This window comes from Phoca vitulina, unplaced genomic scaffold (assembly GCF_004348235.1).
Source record: "Phoca vitulina isolate PV1807 unplaced genomic scaffold, GSC_HSeal_1.0 scaffold91, whole genome shotgun sequence".
NCBI lineage: Eukaryota > Metazoa > Chordata > Mammalia > Carnivora > Phocidae > Phoca > Phoca vitulina.
This window is the reverse complement of record NW_022589794.1, coordinates 964,241-984,743: the sequence shown is the minus strand read 5'-3', so window position 1 is coordinate 984,743 and position 20,503 is coordinate 964,241. Positions and strand designations below refer to the sequence as shown.

Below are 20,503 nucleotides of genomic sequence, written 5' to 3'. Positions count from 1 at the left end.
ATTTCCGTCATCACTACAGATGCCCCTTTGCCACTTGAAGCAATCTTGGAATTTAATAATTAGAATTCTTTTTAAAAGGATTTGAAACTGGCTCTTTTCTCTTTTACAAGGGCAGAACCTGAGCACAGGACAACAGAATTTAGTCCAGAAATTAAAAAGGTCTTTGCTTCTTAGCCCTTGGATATTCTAACAAAGACCGAGTCTCGAGGAATCCGGTGGTTCTGCTCTCCCAGGTCATTACGGCTCTGCTCTGCAGGGGCTGGGCGGCCTGAGTCCTCGCGAGAGAAAGGGGCTGATTGCTTTAGGATGAAGAATTTCCAGGAAAACCTGAGTGGACTGCACATTAATTATAATCACTCACAGAGCAAGAATGTGTTGTGCTCACTCAGAGACCAAATTTGTTGTCAGATGAATGGAGAAACAGGCACAAACATTATAAGATGTGAATTTCTGTCTTTGATAATGCTTTAAGGAGAACAGCTTATTTCTGTCCTCGTTTTAGAGAACCCTCTGTACTGATGGGTTTTTCTCTGGCTTCTTGTCATATTGCATTTTTTACATTCTGTGTCTGTATTCTTCTTTTATGAGGGAATGAAGCGGGAGACTCCTTGGGGACCCCTCTCCCGGCTCCCCGCCACCAGTACCCTCCGTGGACCTCCACCTGTTAACGTGCTTACAAAAGCAATTTAGAAGTAGAGGAAGCCTAATGGAGCCTGTGGGGGAGTAAATGCTGACTGGCTGGGTGCAGCCCCTGATCAGGAGAGAGCGCCATTTCCTTATTGGGAAGGACAGTAGGGGCAGCAGAAGGTTAGTGCTAACGGGGTGGAGGGGGGCTCCCCTGTTCTTGCTCTGTAAGCTTTTTTTTTTCCCCCATCAGTCCAAAAAATAAGTGAGGCGTTGAAGGTTGCAGTTTCAAATTTTGTTCCAGCAACACCCTGTTCATCCACCCACATTTAACACGCCATGTTTGTATTGTTAATTTGATTGTAAGTCACTTCGGAGAAGGGTTGTCTCATGCCGAGTAACCAGATCTCAGTAATGGACACAGTTGGAAGCTGGTGGGGGGCGCGGAGAGACCCACTTGGTCCCAGCTGTCCCTCTGCTGTCTGCAGCCCCACCCTGCGCCTTCCTCCTGTGTTGTCTTGTGCTCTGTCTCGGTCCTCAAGCCGCCAAAATGGGCACAGTAACATTGTCCTACGAGAGATCTAAAGAGGATTCTCGGAGGGCACCCCGTCGGGGGCTGCCGGTCCCAGCTGCATTTCAGAGCCTCCTGGGAGTTTCAGTTCTGGTGTTTGGGCCCCATCCACACGAATACATCAGCGCGGGGTGGGGAGGGGTTGGGGGGGCTTAGTATTTCTCTAAAGGAGCCCCTTGTGCAGCCAGGATGGGGGGGTCCTGCTGCAGCTCGGTCCTCCTTGGACAGTCAGGCTACGGCTCAGAGCCGGGGGAGGGCTCCTTGGGCACATGTGCTCAGCTGCACGGGGGGTCCCCAGACCTGCGCCTTGTGTTTGCCGTGTTCATGGACTCCCTTTATCTCTGATCCATGCTAAACCAGGATGCTTTATTACACTTGCCTGCTAACAGCTCCCTGTTCAGCAAGGTGGCCTTTCCAACATACATCAGCCTCTTCCCGCCTCCAGGGCTCCTAATTACATGTAGAATAAACTCCAAAGTCTGTGATGACCCTCCATACCTTACCTGGTGTGGCCCATGACCGTGCGTCTGCCCCAGGGCCTTTGCTCTTGCTGTCCCTCCAACCTGAAAAGCGTCTCCGGCCATGTTTGCGTTGCCACCACATCCTGGTTTCCTGTGGGTCCTGCTTCAATGTTGAATACTCAGGTGGCGCTCTCTGCCTAGCCAGGCTGGGTTCTGACCACCAGCTGTGTGCTTTCTGCGGCAGCCTGCTCCTCAGGGCCCCGTAGTTCCTCACTGGGAAGGAGGAATTATCGGAAAAGAGGCTCATTGATACGGGAGGGGGGATCGATCAGGCTAGTGCACAGAGCGAGGACTTGTTATGGGCAAATTAAGAAAATTACGTTTATCGTGACCCAAGCTGCTGAAGGAAGTTTTGTACGTTCTGCATGAGGAGCGTAGGTGATGGATGGGCAGCGGGCAGAGGGGGACCCCTCCTGATGGGGTCCGCACCCACACCCCCTCCCACGGTGTCCACAGCCCTGTCCCCGCCGGGCTCTGCTGCTCATTCATGCAGGGTGCACGCGGGCCGGGGTTCTGTCCATCTCGCTCCCGCCCCTCGGGTCACCTGTCCTGGATGCGTCCCAGCTGGTGAACCTGGACCTGCGTCCTGGAGGCCAACTGGGGACAGCCGAGGGGAGGTCAGGCGTGACAGAGCTGTTCACCTGCCCGCCGGGGCCCCCCCAGTTCGAGTCCGGCAGTGAGCATCAGGGACCCGCTGGCATGGGTCATCCCTCCCCTCTCCCAGCAGCGTCCTGATTTGGTTCTTGGTTCTGTCACAGTGACGTGGGTTATTTGTGGGCCCCAAGAGAGACAATATCAGGGCCTCCCACCTACTTTTGTAACCTGTTGAATTCCGGGCAAAGCACGATCCAGATAGAGCCCTGTTGTGGTCAGATCCCTCGGTGGGCAGGACGGCCCTGGGTGAGGATGTGTTGTGCATACGTCTGGCTCCCAGACCATGGCTGAATCATTTCAACATTTTGTTTTAATTTCCGACGTTGTAGTGGGACAAGACACCATTCATGTATGCGAGGCTTTTATTAAAACCATGTCTTTGAATAATGGTGTATGGCACATCTAATGTGGATCCATTCCACACGGAGGACGACTCCAAAATGTAGTCCTATTAGAATATTTACTGTGTTCTTGATTATGTATCTTTAATGGCCCACTTGAAACTGGTGTGTGTGTGTGTGTGTGTGTGTGTGTGTGTGTGTAGTGTGCGTGTGCGGAGGGGGGATCAGAGGCCCAGACCACTGGTTATAAAATTTGATTGATAAATTCAGCCTTTAAGTAGCTCAGAGGAAGTCAGTAAACAAACAAGCAAGTCACAAAGTCCTATTTGAAAAGACTCACATATGTTCAGAACCAGATATTTCCTTTGTCAGGTGGAATAATGCCTTGTCAGCGAGAGGCTGCTCATTTCATCAAAAGTTTGACCTGTCGGCACTTATTCAGACAGGACTCCTCTGAAGAGCCCAGGGCCCCAAATAAACACTTGCTGGTAGAAGAAATAATTTCCTGAGTCATTTTCAAATCACCTGGGCTCCCTGGTGATTACAGATGTCCAGGCTTTCCCCATGCTCTTCCTGTGGGAGACACGGAACGTTCCTTCAGGTTCACAGAGGTGGGTCCTCGGTGAAGAAATGAAACAGTAAACAATTAAGTGTTTGCCTGCATCTGTCATTCCCGTGGATTCAGAACTTTATAGGCAGACAGACTGAAAAGCCAGTGATCATGTTACTGTGTTGGATGATCACGTACGTCTCTAGTTCTGTTATGGACTCGAGACTTATTCTGTTTTGGGAAATGCATTTTTCGATTATCGGACTGAACTGGACCTAACAGTTTCTCAAGTCTTGACTTTTTAGGCTACACCTTGAGTATGTGGGCAGGGTTTGGTGGGTTTTTCATGAGGACGGCCAGATTGCCGTTTCTGAGAATAGCGTTATGGATAATACGCTGGATGGTACGTGTGGAGCTCTGGCGTGGAGTGATTCACGTGGCCTCTCAACAACCGCGTGAGACACCTGCAGTTTATATTGATGAAGACAATGACAGGAAGAGCGACTGAATGATCGCGCCAAGCCACGTGGCCCGCAGGAGGGAAGGCTCGCGCGGGCTGCACTGGGTTACGGACCAGGCGGCCGGACCTACACCCTGCTTTCTCACCCACCTGCTTTCCTGCCTGAATTTCAGTGTCTCCTTTGGCCTTGTAACAATGGTGGTTGGTTATTGGCCGTTTATTCCATGTTTTACTGAAAGGACGTAAATGAAGAGGAAAATAAATTATGAGTTGGAGTGTGTCAGGGGCACAGCGGTTCCTGTACCTCTGGTCTCTCCTCAGAGATGCAAAGAAAGGAAATGACTTCTTCCAGTACCCAAGTTAGCTCTGTCATCATCCATCAGTTTCCGTTGTGCTGGGAAGCCGGGCGGTCTTGAGGTGAAGATTCTGGAATCAGGCAGCGCTCGGCCACTTTCTGTCTCAATCCTGGCTTCAGATTTCACATTATTAAGGAGGTGAAGCTCCTGTCTCCGCTGGACTCGACCGTGGAGGAAGAGACGCCCAGAGCAGCCGGGGCCATGGGCCCGAGTGATACACCCTGAAAAGAAGCCCGTTAACTTTTGAGGGAACAGATTCTATTTCATATACCTGGGTCCTAACTTTAGAGATCTCTGGATCCCCTAGATTTTGGAGTAAGAAGAATTACTTACTTTGCTTAACTTGCTTAGATTTGGATTTTCTGACAGTTTCTTACAAAAATAGTCAAATACGCAACACTTAACACTTGGGAGGTGGTTCCTCTCCCACTTACTGCGGACTTTAAACTGAAACAAAGTATACTTGTGTAAAATAGGATGGAGGCTACAAGGCAGTCAAGACATGTGACATGACAGGTTTCTTACCATGCAGGAAACCAAGCGCACTCTCTTCTCTAAGTGCAGATTAAGTACAGAGAGAAAAAGCCTTCTAGGATGAAGGTGGGCATAATCCCCTCTCAGGGCCACCATGTACAGTTGTTCAGGTTGTGTACAGCACAAGGGCTTCTGTGCTAGAGGACTCGTGGGGCCGGAGGCCAGTCTGTGTCCCACTCAGTGAACTCTGCTGGCTCAGTGAACCATGAGACCACACTGGCCTGGAAAGAAGGACACTTACTTCTAGTTAACATGAAGATGGCTTGCATGGTAGTCGCAGCTCTGGTAAAAGCCCGCCTCAGTGGAGCTGCCTACTCTATCCTGCCCTCCGATGCTGGTGTCCTTGAACGATGAATGCTGTGATCTTGGGCGTTGGTGCCACTGTTTAGTGACAGTTGCCACCTGTGTTTGTTTTCTGTTGCTTCTGTAACAGATCCCCACACATGCGATGCTTGGGACAACACACATTTATTGTTTGTCGGTCCCGTGGGTCCGCAGTCTGATGTGGGTCTCCTTGAGCAGTCGGCAGGGTGTCAGCAGGGTGGTGCTCCTGTCTGGAAGGTTTCAGGGAGGATCCACCTTCTGGAAGCTCTTACTGCTTTCCTTGGCCCCTGGCCCTCTTCCTCCGTCTGCAAAGCCAGCTGCAGTGAGTTGAGTCTCATATTCCATCCCTGGAACCTCCACTTCTGCTTCCCTCTCTCACTTGTGAGGACCCTCGTGATTGCACGGAGTCCGTGCACACATCCCAAGGTCGTCTCCTTCTCGTAATCACCCTGGCAAAGTTCCTTTTGCCATGTGAGGTCACAGGTGCTGGCGTCCGGAAGTGGTCATCTTTGAGAGGACATTATTCTATCCACCATATGACTCTTAGGAAAAGCAATTACACTAGGACTCATTTTGACACTTCTAGTCTCTGGGCTGTGATGGACGTACCTCGCAGCTCAGCACTGGTTTCCAGGCAGGTGCATGCTCTGATTTCACGGCCTGTCCGGGGACACGGGCAGCCCTGCTTGCTCACAGCAGCACTCGGGAAGTCCTTGGCACTCCGAGCCTCATCTCACTTCCCAGGGAACTGAGTCAGAAAGTCTGCTTTGGAGAATGCCGATGGGCCTCTGCCTGGCTGCATTGTTTTCAGCCCTTCCAGATTGCTTTCAAGCCACACTTGGTACTGCAGATCTGAAGCTCCGCTCCCTCCTACGTCCCTTCCCCCTCCCTCTCTCCCTCCCCCTTCCCTCCCTCCCTCCTCCTTCTTTCCCTTCCTTCCTCTCTCCCTCCCAGTCCCTCCCTCCCTCTCTGTCGTCCCCCCTCCCCTCGTTCCCCTTCCCTCCCCTCCCCTCCCCCTCCTCCTCCTCACCTTTTCTTTCCCTCTCTTTTATCTTTCCTCAGGAAATATGGTATCTTGATTAAATCACTCAAAAGGACTTTGCCCTCAGAAAGTGGGGAAGGAGAAGAAGAGTTGTTTGTGAGCTTTTTAAAATGCTATTTAATCCCAGAACTAATTAAAGATTAATGTAAACAATTTTTAAAAAATTATGAGATGTGACACTGTACTAGTTTTAATATGAAACTTCTTGATGAAGTCCCTTCCCTGCATACTGAGTGCACTTGGGCCGCAGGAGGGGTGGCGGCCCGGTTTCCTCGGGCGAGAGGTTAGGGGTGACGCCAGGGCTCTGAACCCACACTGCATCTTTCCGCTGGCCTCACTCTCAGTGGGCGTACCGGGAGACTCAGCCCCTGAGACCTTCTGGGGTGCAGGTCTGGGGGTATGAGCTGCTGACCCCACCACATGAGGTCAGCTCTGCACTGTTTGCCCAGCATTCCTTCATTTATCTGTTTGTTTATTCTCTCCTTCGCACATTTGCTTATTGTCCCTCCATGCCCTGGCGTCGTGCTGGGCCCTGAATAGCAGCATATTAGCCTTGACAGGCCCCTCAGGTCTCCACCTCCAGGGACCCATCAAAGAAGGAGGGGTCTGCAGATTCAGTCAGGAAAACAAACAGAAAAGACAATTTAGGATAGGAAGCAACTAAGCAGGGCATGAGAGAGTGACCAGGTAGGGCTCCTTCAAGCCACTGAAGGTGCCTCTTCGGTTAAGACCCAAATTAGGAGGGTTAGCCATGCAGAAGGCCCAGGAGAGAGCATTTTGGCCAGTTAGGAGGGTTAGCCAGTGCAAAGGCCCCGGGGCAGGACTCAGAGAGAGTGTGCAGGGCAGTGTGGATGGAGGCAGGTGGGCAAGAGGGGCTGTGGCAGTCAGAGAGAGGCCCCAGGCTCATCCTGCAGGACTTTACGTCTGTCCCACCCCAGACCCAATGAATCAGAAGCCCTCTGAGCCATTCGAATGTGGGCCACTGTTGGGGACGCACTGAGCCCAATGAAATGAAGAGAGTTTTGCTTCTTTGTGTTTGATTCTTTGCAATCTCAGAAATTATGGTGGGAACTCACACGCCTCCCTCTCTGCTAGTTAGCGGGTAAGACCATCTGGGTAGTTATGGCATTTGGGTACAGTTTCACTTCAGTGAAACATGCCAGGTGAGGATGGGGCCAGACCTGCATATGGGACTGTCGCTAAGCCTGGCTGGTTACATTTTTAAAAATTACATTGGATTTACCCTCTCTCCTTCCTAATAGCACCAAGCTCTTCCACACACATTGAAGGAATCATGCAGTTTTTAATTAGGAGAAAAAATTCTGGAATAAGAGGGATCTACATTTGAACAACCACACACACAAAAATTCTTCTGCAAATGGATTTTTATGTATGCATGAGGTCATGAGTGCATGTCTGCACATTGCTGCATACAAGAGAACCATTTTATCGAAATTCGCTAGAATAGTGGTTCTCAAACTGTAGTCTATGTTGGAATCCCCCTTGGGGATTGTTCCAGTGAAGATTGCTGAGCCCCAGCCCCAGAGTGTCTGAGTCAGAGTGTCTGTGGTGGGACCTGAGGATTTGTGCGTCTAACCAGTTCCTGGGTGATTTGATGGTGCTGCTGTGGGGACCACACACAGAGGTCACATTGCCAGAACGCAGAGCTCAGGAGAGATGACTGTCATAAAGCTAGGGATAGGTCCAGCTGTGAGTAACCGAAAGCTGCAAAACATGGACCTGAAACTAGCTGGGAGTTTGTTCTCCTGCTTGTAACGTTCAAGCTAACATGGCAGCGCTTTGGTCGGCTGGGACCCAGACCCCTTCTATCTTGTTGCTCTTCTATCCACAACCTATGCTTCCTTCTCAAGGTCCAGTGTGCTTGCTCCCTGCTCTGGCTTCAGCCCTCGTGTCTGCTCTGTCACCAGAGGAGGAATGAAGGGGAGGAGGAGAGGGCACAGCTGCTCTGTTTATCACTGCTTGGAAATTAGAAACCCCATCTTGCTTATTTGCCATCGACTAGCACCATCCAGTGAAGCCACTTGCCACCTGTGGTTGTTGACTTCAGTTAATTGAAATTAAAAATAAAAGTCCGTTTTGCAGTAACACTAACCATATTTCAGCTGCTCAAGTGGCTTGTGGCCACTGTCTTGAACAGCACAGATAAATAAATGTTCATGATCCTGGAAAGTTCTACTGGACCGTGATGGGCTAGAGCTTAGGAAGGTGACCACTCCTGTCACTTGGGAATGTGTTTTTTCCCCCCTCTGGCAGGTGGTCCTATTGTTATAAATAAACATGAGAACTGATTTTACAGAATAACTTTGTTCCTGTCACATGGCCAAGGGCACATACTAAGTAAAAGGTGTCTCAGGCTGAGCCAAATGCTAAATCCTAGATGCTCTTAAGGTACTTTAAAACTCTGACACTCAGAATCTTTTGAAGTCCTAGATTTGCCTCATTTTAGACACAGCCTTATGACTCTGGGCCAAAGGATGATATCAACATTTAACTCTTAGCTTCATATTTTCATTCATTTTATGTATGTAAACTCATGATATCTATCTATCTATCTATCTATCTATCTATATGAATTTATATAAATGCACATTTGTATCCTAATGGAGACACAGCAGTGAATGAACAGTATACTCAAAAACCCTGCCTTCAGTCAGCTGCCATAGTATTGGGCATGAACATATAATTTATCATATATATATGAATATATATGTAGAATTTGTTATATAATTTATATACAAATATATACTAAATGATACAAAGCCAGTATATAGAGAAAGATGTATTCATTCAGTTAATATTTATTGGGCATGTTCTGTGTGAAAGGTGGTCAAACAAGATATAAGACATATATTGCACCCATCAGAGAGGAAGGTTATGTGATTAATGTTAGAGGGTGATGTTTGGGAAGGAAAAATGCAGACGTGGAGCAAGATGGGAGATGAGGAGAACCAAGAAGAGAGAGTTTGCGATTTCATAGAGAGGGCAGTGAAGGCCTCCGGGGGAGGTGCCCTGGGAGACATGATCAGGAGGAAGAGAGGAAGCAAGACTTGGTGTAGGCATGCTGGAATGTCAGGTCAGGGGAGCACTAGTGCAAGGGCCCTGGGGCAGATGCATGGTTGGTGTGTCCGAGGAGCAGGGGAGGGTGGCCATGGGCAAGGTCAGAGAGGTAACAGGCTAGACCCTGTAGGGTCTTTGGGATTTCATTTGGACTTCAGAATTTACTCTGAGTGAATCCCTAGAAGGTTTTCTGCAGATAAAATGCTGACTGCTTTCTATTTTCACAGAGTAAGTCTGGCTGCTGTATTTCTGTGCATATACCATACACTATATAATATACTCTATGATGTCATGTACCATATGCTGTATAATATGCCATGTAGTATTTAGTATACTATAAATGTGGAAACACTGTAGAGTATAGGATCTACGAGAAGGGGGCAAGGAAGGAAGCACACCGACCAGTTAGGAGACTGTTGCAATAATCCAAGTGAGTGATGGAGGTTGTTTGGTGCAGAGTAGCTGTACTGTATATTCACTTTTTATCTCTGTGGACTCACACTTGGCCCTTTTCCTCCCCACCCTGTCCCCCGAAATGGTAACATTCATGAACTGCATCAACTGGCTTCCTTGCTTTCTCACTTCCATGTGGCTTTGGCTATAGGACGATAAAGACAGGGATCCAAGGTGTAGAAGGTCTGGGTTGGTGGAGACCGTATTTCTCCACTGAGGACCACTGTTCTGTTGGGCAGTCCTCCTTCCACTGTGGCCATAGCTACCCAGCACCTGCTCTTCCACGTGCCCTTTCCAACCTAGGAATGCGTTGTTTTAGCTCTAATTGCTGCTAGCTCAGGGTGCATCTTTATCTCTGCTCCATCTTTATATAACCCATCTTAAAACATCCTCAACTGCCGATTTTAGCAGGATGAATGTTTTCTGCAGGGACCCCGAGTGATAGAGAGTGGTGATGGAAATGGACAGAAGAGTTCAGATTCTAGATGTGTTTTTATTGCACAGCCAGGAGCTCATGCATGTGGATTAGATATGCAATATGAGAGGAAGAGAATAACCTAGGACTCCCAAGTTGTTGTCAAGGATAGTGGACTGATGAAGTTGCATTTTCTGAGATGCGGACACCTGCAGTAGGAGAGGTTTTAGAAGGACCAGTGAAGAGTTGTATTTGGGGCATGTCAGGTTTTGGATATGCCTATGAGACCTCTAAGACAAGGTGTTGAGAAGGAAGAGGGATGTTGGTGATGTTTGAGGAAAGGTCCAGTCTGGAGATGTGAACTTAAAGCCCAGAGACTGAATGGGACCTGGAAGGGGATGAGTGAAGATAACAAGAGGCCAGCTGAGGGCCAACCCCTGGGCACTCTCAACAGGTAGAGGTAGACAGTGAGGAGGAGCCCGCAAAGAGGAAATATGAGAGGAGACGTGGGACCCCAGGAGTGAATACCAGATTGCAAATCCTCATTTCTCTCTCTTCCTCTTGTCTGTCTGATATTCATGTTTTAGAAGTGACCATCAAAAAGACATTCCAAAATGTAGTTAGTTATTTGGGATGAGCAAGATATTTTTTTGAACACGACATGTTATTCAAATTAAAAATAATAAATGATCTTTAGAGATACTGAGAAAATTTAGGGGAAAAAACTTAAGGAGAAAATTAACAGTCTAAATCTCATCAGGTAGGTACAACTTGTGTTCATATTTGATGTATTTTCTATCATTCTGCCCTTCATGCAGATATACTGTATTTTATTTTTACTGAGGCTTTCTTTTCATATATAGTATTTCTAAAAGTTTGGCATCTTAAATTTCTTGGTGTTCTGAAGTCAGTTATGATAGAGTGCACATTGCTGTCCTGCTAGTATCACCGCTTTCCGGATCATACCTGTTCATATTTCATTGCTGCTATGTGTCAGTAGTTTTAAATACATTTTCAGTAAGTATAAAATAAAAAAATAAATAAATAAAAAGCTTTGTGTTGTAGTTCAATCTCTTAATGGTACATAAAATAGTGATTTGTTTTTACATTAATGGGATCACAGAGTCTATGAAATATGCATTTTTGTATTGTAAACTAAATATCCTCATTTTCTTCAATCAATAATAAATTGTGTGATATTTGCTTCAGGCTAGTAGACCAGACTTCCTACTGTGTAGAAAAGCTGAATAATGCAGCAAAAAAAAAATATGCTTTAAGGCTTCAGTGAGCTATCGAGGCAGATGGGATATAAAGGAGTGAAGAAGCCAGGGAGAAGGGAGGCACATTGTGGTAAATCTAACATTCTGAGATGTTTGCCCTTGGGACATTTGCTTATGCTTAGTTGGTACAAGACAAAGAAACAGAAGCTGAGAAGAAAGTGGTAGCTAAGAGGCAGGAAGCTGAATGAAGTTTTCACAGTCTCATGAAGCTGGGCAGACAAAAAATAGTTTATTTTATGCCAAGGAATGGGGTAAACTGTAGGCTTTCAGAGAGATTTTCTGAAGGCTTCACCTTGTGTGTAACAAAAATACTGGAAATAACTAGTCCTCACAAAGACAGTAATCCAGTTTCAAGTCAGGCCAACTCCTACTGTATGAAGGTGATACAACCCTTTTCTACCTGATTTCCAGAAGCAAATTAAATCACCCCTGGACAAATATAACTCCCATCTTTATATTCTAGGTATTCCTGGATAATCCTTTATTTGCAGTGCCTGGCACTGAACAGAGATGTTCTAGGCATACCAGAAGCCAAGATAAAGTGAATGAAGTAGATTATAGAAACCTACACAGAGGTATACAGATATTAGAGTTGAGTTACTAGACATATAATTTTGAATAAATGCGATGCGTATGCTTAGGTAGGCAAATAGCAAGATAGGAAATTTTAGCAGAAAAGTAGAATCTACAAAATAAAATGCGATGGGAATTTTAGACTGAAAAAGTATATTTACTGAAATGAAAAACTCCAGACATGTCTATAATGCAGATTAATCAGAGCTGGAGTGACAATCACCAGACTGAAAAATAGACCTGTAGAAAATACACAGAACTAGAGAGATATAAAAAAAAATAGGTAAATAAGAAGAAATATGGTCAACATATATGACATTGTGTCAAGTTCTAACTGAGGTATAATTGACATCCCAGAGAGACGGGAGGGAGGTGTAAAGAGGTATAAAGGATCTGAAGAAATAACAGCTGAGAAGTTTTCAAAACTAGAGAGAGATTTTAAGCTGGTTATTCATGAAAGAATATGAAACCCCAGTAGAATAAACACACATCCCCTCCACCCCCCCAGCCCCGCCCCCACACCTACACACGTACCTATACAAATCTTAGGAAATTTTCTGAAAACAAAAGACAAAGAGAAAATCTTAACAGCAGCCAGAAGAGGACGAGAGACCAGTTATCTTTAAAGGAGGACTACGAGCCTTACAGCTGACTTCCGTACATAAATTATGGATGTAAGAAGGCAGTAGACTGACACCTGTAAAGTGCTCAATGAAAGTAACTGCCCATGTACAGTTGTATATGTGGTGAAAATATTCTCAAAAAACTTAGGTGAAATAAATGATTTACATCAACAAAGCCAGAGACAAACTATCTTCAGAGTACACACAAACAAAATACTGAAGAGTGTTATTTGTTAGATATAAGTTGATCCCAGAGGAAGCATCACCATTCAGTTAAAGAAGAGCTGCATTAGAAAATGTAAACATGGTGGTAAATCTAAATAATATTGACTGTTAGCAAGAACGGTAGCCTTTGAGTTCTAAAATCCAGATGGAGCAAGTCTGTTAACCTGTCTTTCTTGTCTTGTTTATTTTAGCCATTCTGATAGGTGTAAGATGTTATCTTGTTGTAATTTTGATTTGCATTTCCCTAATGATGAGTGATGTTGGGCATCTTTTCATGTGTCTCTTGGCTGTCTGTATGTCTTCTCTGGAAAAATGTCTATTCAGGTTCTCTGTCCCCTTTTTTTAAGTTATTTATTTATTCATTTAAGTAATCTCTGCACCCAGTGTGGAGCTCTAACTCATAACCCCATGATCAAAAGTCACATTGTCTTCCAGGCACCCCTTCTCTGCCCATTTTTAGTTGGATTACTGTTATTATTACTCTTATTTGGTGATGAGTTGTAGAAGTTCTTTATATATTATGGTTACTAACCTTTTATTGGATGTGTCACTTGCAAATATCTTCTCCCATTCAGTAGATTGTCTTTTAGTTTTGTTGGTTGTTTCCTTTGCTGTGCAGAAGCTTTTTATTTTGATGTAGACCCAATAGTTTATTTTTCTTTTGATTCCCTTGCCTCAGGAGATGTGTCTAGAAAAATGTTGCTATGGCCAATGTCAAGAAATAACTGTCTGTGCTCTCCTCTAGAATTTTGTTGGGTTCTGGTCTCACATTTAGGTCTTTAATCCATTTTGATTTTATTTTTGTGTGTGGTGTAGAAAAGTGGTCCAGTTTCATTCTTTTGCATGTGGCTGTCCAGTTTTCCCAGCACCATGTGTTGAAGAGACTGTCTTTTCCCCACTGTATATGCTTGCCTCCTTTGTTGAGGATTATTTGACTGTAAAATTGTGGATTTATTTCTGGACTCTCTACTCTGTTCCATTGATCTGTGTGTCGAGCTTTTGTGCTAGTCCCATACTGCTTTGATTACTACAGCTTTGTAGAATATCTTGAAATCTGGGATTGTGAGGCCTTCAGCTTTGTTCTTTGTTCAAAATAATAGTGAGAGAATTGAACACATGCCTCCCAGTAACTAACAGACAAAGCTGACAAAATTTCCATAAGAGTAAAGAATATCTTGGGGCACCGGGGTGGCTCAGATGGTTAAGCATCTGCCTCTGGCCTGGGTCATGATCCCAGGGTCCTGGGATCAAGTCCCACATTGGGCTCTCTGCTCACTGGGGAGTCTGCTTCTCCCTCTACCTCTGTCCCTCCCCCCTGCTCATTCTCTCTCTCTCTCTCTCTCTCAAATAAATAAATTAAAAAAAAGGAATATCTGGACAATACAAATTTAAAAAAATTGAAGGAACAAAACATTTTTTTCAGGTATACGAAGAACATTCATTATAACTGACCAAATCCTGGGCTTTAAAGCAAGTCTTGGCACTTTTTAAATGTTTGAGAGCATATATTTTCTCAGCTCTCTGTTGATGTAGGCTAGAGTTCAGTAACAACAACATAACTCAAAGTTAATTTAGAAAATTAATAGACTTTATTATTTTTAACAGTTGTAGGTTTACAGAAAATAATTGAGTGAAAAGTACAGTGCTCCCATAAACCCCTGCATTAGTGAGGTACATTTATTGCAATTGTTGAGTAATAGTGATACATTATTATTAACTAGAGTCTGTAGTTTACATTACGATTCACTTTTAGTGGTATACGTTCTGTGGGTTTTGTCAAATGTATATTGACATGTGTTCATCTTGATAGGAGCATATGGGATATTTTTACTGCCCTAAAAACCCTTGATGCTCCCCCTATTTAAATATCCCTTCTTCCCCTCACCCCTCCCCCTGAACCTCTGGCAAACACTGATCTTTTTCCTGGCTTCATAGTTCTGCCTTTTTCAGAATGTAATATAGTTGGAATCAGACAGTATGTAGCCTCTCCAAATTGGCATCTTTCACTTAGCCATAATCCTATAAGGTCTCTTTATGTCTTTTCATGGCTTGATAGCTCATTTCTTTTCAGCACTGAATAATTCTCCATCATCTGGGTATACCACAATTTATTTATCCATTCACCTGCTGAAGGACATCTTTGTTGCTTCCAAGTTTTGGCAATTATGAATAAAGCAGTTCTAAACATTTAGGTGCAGGTTTTGTGGTGAACATAAATTTTCAGCTTCTTTCAGTAAATATCAAGGGGCACAATTGCTGGGTTGGATGGTAAGAGTATGTTTAGTTTTGCAAGAAATTGCTAAACTGGCTTTGAAAGTGGCTGCATCATTTTGCATTCCCACCAACAATGAATGAGAGCTCCTGTTGCCCCACATCTTCACCAGCATTTGCTGTTGTTGGTATTTTGGATTTTGGCTGTTTTAATGGGTTGGAAGTGGTTATATATTCTTTCATTTGATATTTAGTTTGTTGCCATATTTTTTAACTTTAAGCCTGACACTGCACTGAACATTCTTAAAATATAGACTTTCCTGGGCACTTCCTTATTTTTTCATGTCTAGGAAGAGATTCCAAGGAATACAATGAATGGGGCAGAGAGAAAGGGAATTCCAAGCTTCCCTTTGATAGTATCTTTCATTGTGAATTAAAAGCCATTTGCCAAGTTTGAGAGGAAAAAGGTATCATGTTGAACATGACTTTTATTTCTATTTTCAGAATCTGGTAATAACAGATCCTGTTCTCCTTAATCTCATCTAAGTGAGTCTTCCACACTCTGTATGGAAGGTCAGTTGCAATTGTGTGTTCACTAATCTGAATGGTCAGGGCATTTGATTGTGTCATTTTGGCATGCAGATCCATGAATGGCATGCATGCACACACACATACATAACATGGCACACATACATACAATTTTTTAAATTATAAAACTGGCATAGTGGATCTCAAGAATGATTTTGCTTCCTAATTAAAGTTGCCAGATAGAGCAAATAAAAATACAGACAGTCTACTTAAATTTGATTTTCAGATAAACAACGAATGTCCTATGCAATATTTGGGACACACACTAAGAAAAATATTCATTGTTATTCTGAAATTCAGATTTAAATAAGTACCCTATGTTTATCTGGCAACTATACCCTGAGGGGACATTTGGCAATATCGGGAGACATGTATGGCTGTCACAACTGAACAAGGGGGTTCTACTGGCATCTAGTGGGTTGAGATCAGGGTTGCTGATAAATATTCAACAATGCTCAAAACAACTTTCTGCAATGACAAATTATCCTCAGTAGTCCTGGCTTGAGAATTCTGCTTGAGACTGTCTGAGTTGCTGTTTCATTTCCAGGATTTTGCATTTAGCTCGTGAAATGTCAAGACTGACAAGGCCTGAATATGAGTGATACATATGGGGATGTATATTGTTCCTCACTTCCTCTCCCTGTCTTAGACTCCAGTCTGACTTGACTGACCATGCCACCCTCCACCCTCCAGTCCTGCTTTGTTTGCTTCATGGCTTGCTGCTGCATTCGATCTTCTTGCATGGACTCATTACTGGTATTTTAACTGTGTCCCTCTCACCAGGACATCACCTCGTGGGGACAGAGACCTTGTTCCTCTTGTTGAAGCTGGCCTCAGCACCTTGGACAGCGTCTATCCAACTCTGTGCTATGCACTCTGAACAGAGAGAGGCAGAAATGTGTCTTGCTTTTAAGATAACTTCACAGCCTCCAAACACGTTTCCCATAACAAATTATTCTTCAAGTGAGAATGCTTCTCACACTTAAATCTACACGGGGGGCTGCTGCCTTTGCCATGGGCTACCTCCTTCAGTCATCCGGCTCCTTTGAGAAGCGGCTGCAAAATACGTTTCCTGACTCATTCAAGGCATGAAAATGTGCTTGAGAAATGAGGACAGATTCCCCTCTGAAGTATCTGAAACAACCAATTTGGGTTTTAGAAGCAAATCGAGAACAGTGCATTGAAAGGAAATGTGTTAATCTCCGTCTCGGGACCTTCCTCCTGGATTCCCAGGGCAGTGCTTGGTGTGTGTGTGTGTGTGTGTGTGTGTGTGTGTGTGTGTGTGCAGATCTCCGCAAGTGTCTCTAAAAGTGTCCTTGTGTTGACAGAGATCCCAAAGAACAGCTTCTGTGTTTTCTGGAGCTAACATTTCCTCAGTTGGTGAATATGTCATAAGTCCCCAAAGTGTGCAGCTCTATGCTTGGTCTGGGGGCCTTGCACGTGTCACCTTCTCAACTTTTGAGCAGTGACAGGTTCTTTAAGCCCTTGGTCTGTAATCCATGCAACCAGTGTAGACAGATTAGCATGAAGTACCTCACATAGTGTCAACCTAAGCCATAGTGTCCATGATTCTTGGACTTGATGTGTGAGTTACGTTGTTTCCCATCTTCGTTAAGAGAGATAACCTGTCTAATTACAATTTTAAAAATACGCTTTTCTGTGCGCCACAGGGGATTGTCAAGCATGGTGCCCCTGTCTTGCTACGTTCTAGGAAAAGTGTGATTTCACATGGAAAGATGAACAAAACTGGGCTGAGTGCTTGATTTACTCTTGGATGGTCACATTGTGTGGTGGTAAAGGAGCCAGATTGTTGGGCTTGAATAGTTGTCTCTGCCACTTATCACCTGCATGACTTCAGGCAAATAGCTTAACTGTTCTGTGTCTCCATTTCTTCGTTGTAAAGTGAGGACAATAAAATAACACATGGGGTCCCTAAGCATAACAGGGTCATCCATCCTTCCAGAGCCTACAGGAGAGTGTCTGGAACTAAGGAAGCATAATTATTACATAAGTAACTTGGTGGGCGAAGTAAATTCACTTAACTGCAATGCAAAGCAGAGTTTGCTACCTAGCCAAGGAGAAAACCACAATCAAGTACTGCATAGCGTGGAGGCCCCATTTGAGTGGGGTGAATTGGATGAATTTCTTAGATGTGGAAGCCCTGATAGGCAGTGTTCTAGGACAGATGGCAATCTTCCTGGTAGAGATTTGCTTTGAGGGAGAGGTCCTTATAACATGGAGAGGGAGAGCAACAAAGGAGGGGCCAGGGAGGTTGTGTTTGGTGAATGACCAGCAGCCGTTGAGACTGGTGGGCATGGAGGTTAAGTGCAGTGGGAGCGGGACACTGAGACTGGCCCTGGAGGAGAGCAGTAAATGCCAGGATGTCGTGAATGCTGAGCTGTAGAGTGTGAATTTTATGTGGGAGTCATTGGGCAGCCAAGGACACCTTTCTCAGATTAACAACAAGAAGGACAGCAACAAAGTGATAGAATCACAGTGGAATGGGGGAGTAAAACCCCAGTGTTCAGACCATCAGGTAAACGTGTAATAGGTGGCGCTGGCTGGAGGCAGGGAGGGTGACACCTGATCTGGAGGGTCTGCCGATTTCCGTGGTGGACCCAGGGCCTGGAGTCACCGGATGTGGGGCCGGAAAGAGGTGTGGAGTCAGCTCCTATTGTCTGTGCCCCTTAGCACCACACTATGGTGCAACCTCGGCCATGGTATGGGTCCCTTTGACTCTTGGTTTCCTTATCTGTAAAAGAAGAAACTCATATGAAACAACAGACATGACACTTTCAGTGATTAAAAGACAAATGCAGGAAGGCCAGAGGTCTCACCGTGGTCCCCAGGGCCGCGATCCTGCCTCTGCAGCTGCCAGCTCATGGCCCATCCGTCCCTTGGCTCATGGCCCCTTCCTTCAACTTCAGAGCCAGCAAGGAGCATCTTCTCTCTGACCTCCTGCCTTTCTCTTATTAGGGTCCTTTTGATTACATTGGACACACCTGGATAATCCGGGGTAATCTCCCCATCTCAAAATCTTTAACTGGATCACATCTGCAAAGCCTCCCTTGTCTTGGAAGGTCACATATTCCCAGGTTCTGGGGGTTAGGCTGTGGGTATGTTTGGCGGGGGCATTATTTAATCTATCACAGTGACCATAGACGACCACGTGTGTTTGTGTGGTAAGTGTGTGCCTGTGTGCATAGAGCTGTCTACAGTCATTGATGTAAATCCAAACATGTCTGTGCATATTTATAATAGCATATATGTGCATGCATAGGAATATGAAGGGAAGCAGAGAGATGAGATGGTAAGTAGGGGATGATTTGGAACCCAGGGTGTTTTGTTTTTGAAGTTTGAGTATACTGTATTTTAAAATAGCATTATTTCAATGTGATATCTGAAACATTACAATATTTTTAGTATTGAAAGGAGTTATCCAGTTCACAAGGAGAAAAAACTAATGCAGAAGCTTGAGGGAGAAAGTTGCAGGAACTGAAGGGTTTTTTTCTTTTAATTTAAGTGTAGTTGACAAGGATGGGTTTTTGGTGAGGATTGTCAAGTTAATTGACCTATTATTTATATGTATGTATGTGTATATATATATGTATGTATGTATATGTGTGTGTATATATATATGTATGTATGTATATGTAAATAACATGCAAAATGGGTAGCAGATTTTAAGTCACTGAGTGATTTGCTGCAGGGCAGTTAGAGGGTTCCTTTCTGGTGGATTCTGTTTTCTTAGTGGAGTGCAGGTCCCCTGCTGCGAATGTGTTAGGTGTGGGGTGGGGTGGGAGCTAGGGGTGGGCTGTTGATTATTCGTCTTTGCATAGGGTAACCATCCGAGCCCAGGAGTGGGAAGGAGCAAGGCCAGTGAGCTGAGGCAGTTAGGGACATTGATTTGGGTCTGTCGTCTTGAATACTCTCAAATCCAAGTTCCTGGAGGTACCTCTCTAGGTCTGTGGCTTTCGGAACTTTCTGGAGTCCACAGTGTCTTGTAGGGCACAGCTGTCTGTAAAGTCATGTGTCTGTTACTGCCCCCCCCCACCCTTGCATCTCCTCACCCCTGATGGTCACTGACCTTGGGCAAGGTCACAGCAAACATGAGTGGTTTCCCGGCCAACCTCCCTCCTGTGGGCTGGCTGCCACATCATGGGGCTTTGTTGTTCTAAACGAGTTAGACTCTTTTGCACAGTGAAAGGATCTTCATTTGCTCTGGAGGGAAGTGATCTGCTCAAGGATAAATAATTCTATTTGTTGTTGACATTAATAAATGTCTCGTATAGTGTTACCTGGCGACAGAGTGTAGCTACACTCTTGGCAAGCGAAGCATGAGGGACAAGCTTGTTGAATCTCTGTTGTTACACGTGAAACCAATGCAACATCGTGTCAACTCTTCTTCCAGAAAAAAGTAATAAAAAAATGTCTTTAGGAGAGATCTAAGAAGTGGTGCTCTCTGTTTCCTTGGAATTCGGTGAAATATTTATTTTTTACAACCAGGAATGTTTTCTTTTCTCTGTTGTCTTTCCATGATGCTGCTTTTGGGTTTTTCTGGTATCTTCCCGAGAAGCCCCACTATCTTTGTTGAACAACCAATGTGTGACTCACGTGTTTGCAGCCTGGCCCTGGCCGTTTTTATTTCTTTGTGTTTAACGTTTACCTTTAGGGAAAACTTCCAATGTTCCCCATCTCATTTGATAAAATTCAATTTTCTGCTTTTTCAAATCTGTTTTATTACCTCTAGAACCATTTTAAATCCCTTACTTTTAATACTGCCAGATCTTCTTCCCTCTCAGCCTTTATTGCTTTATGAATAACAAAGGGCCTGTGTGGTCTGCATGGTAGAGGGCTTGAAAGTTATTCTGTGTAAAAGGCACTTCCATATTCTTCGGTAAATATTCTTCAAAGCTGTGTTGTTCCTCTACCTCCGGAATGCCTTCTTAAATGTTTTTCTTTTATTTTGCAGCTTTTGTGTATAGATCCCATTCCTCTTCTGCGCTTTGTTTGTTTACTTGCTTCTTCTCTTTGGCTAGCCTTCTACGAGGGTAGTCTCGTGCAGGGCAATTTCTCTTCG

The 20,503-nt window shown here is 44.8% G+C and overlaps 1 protein-coding gene across 1 annotated transcript in view; it reads left to right on the top strand.

Annotated features, from left to right (window-relative positions):
* TMEM132D (transmembrane protein 132D) overlaps window positions 1-20,503 on the top strand; it is a 547,440-nt gene that overhangs the window by 120,685 nt on the left and 406,252 nt on the right. The window lies entirely within an intron of this gene.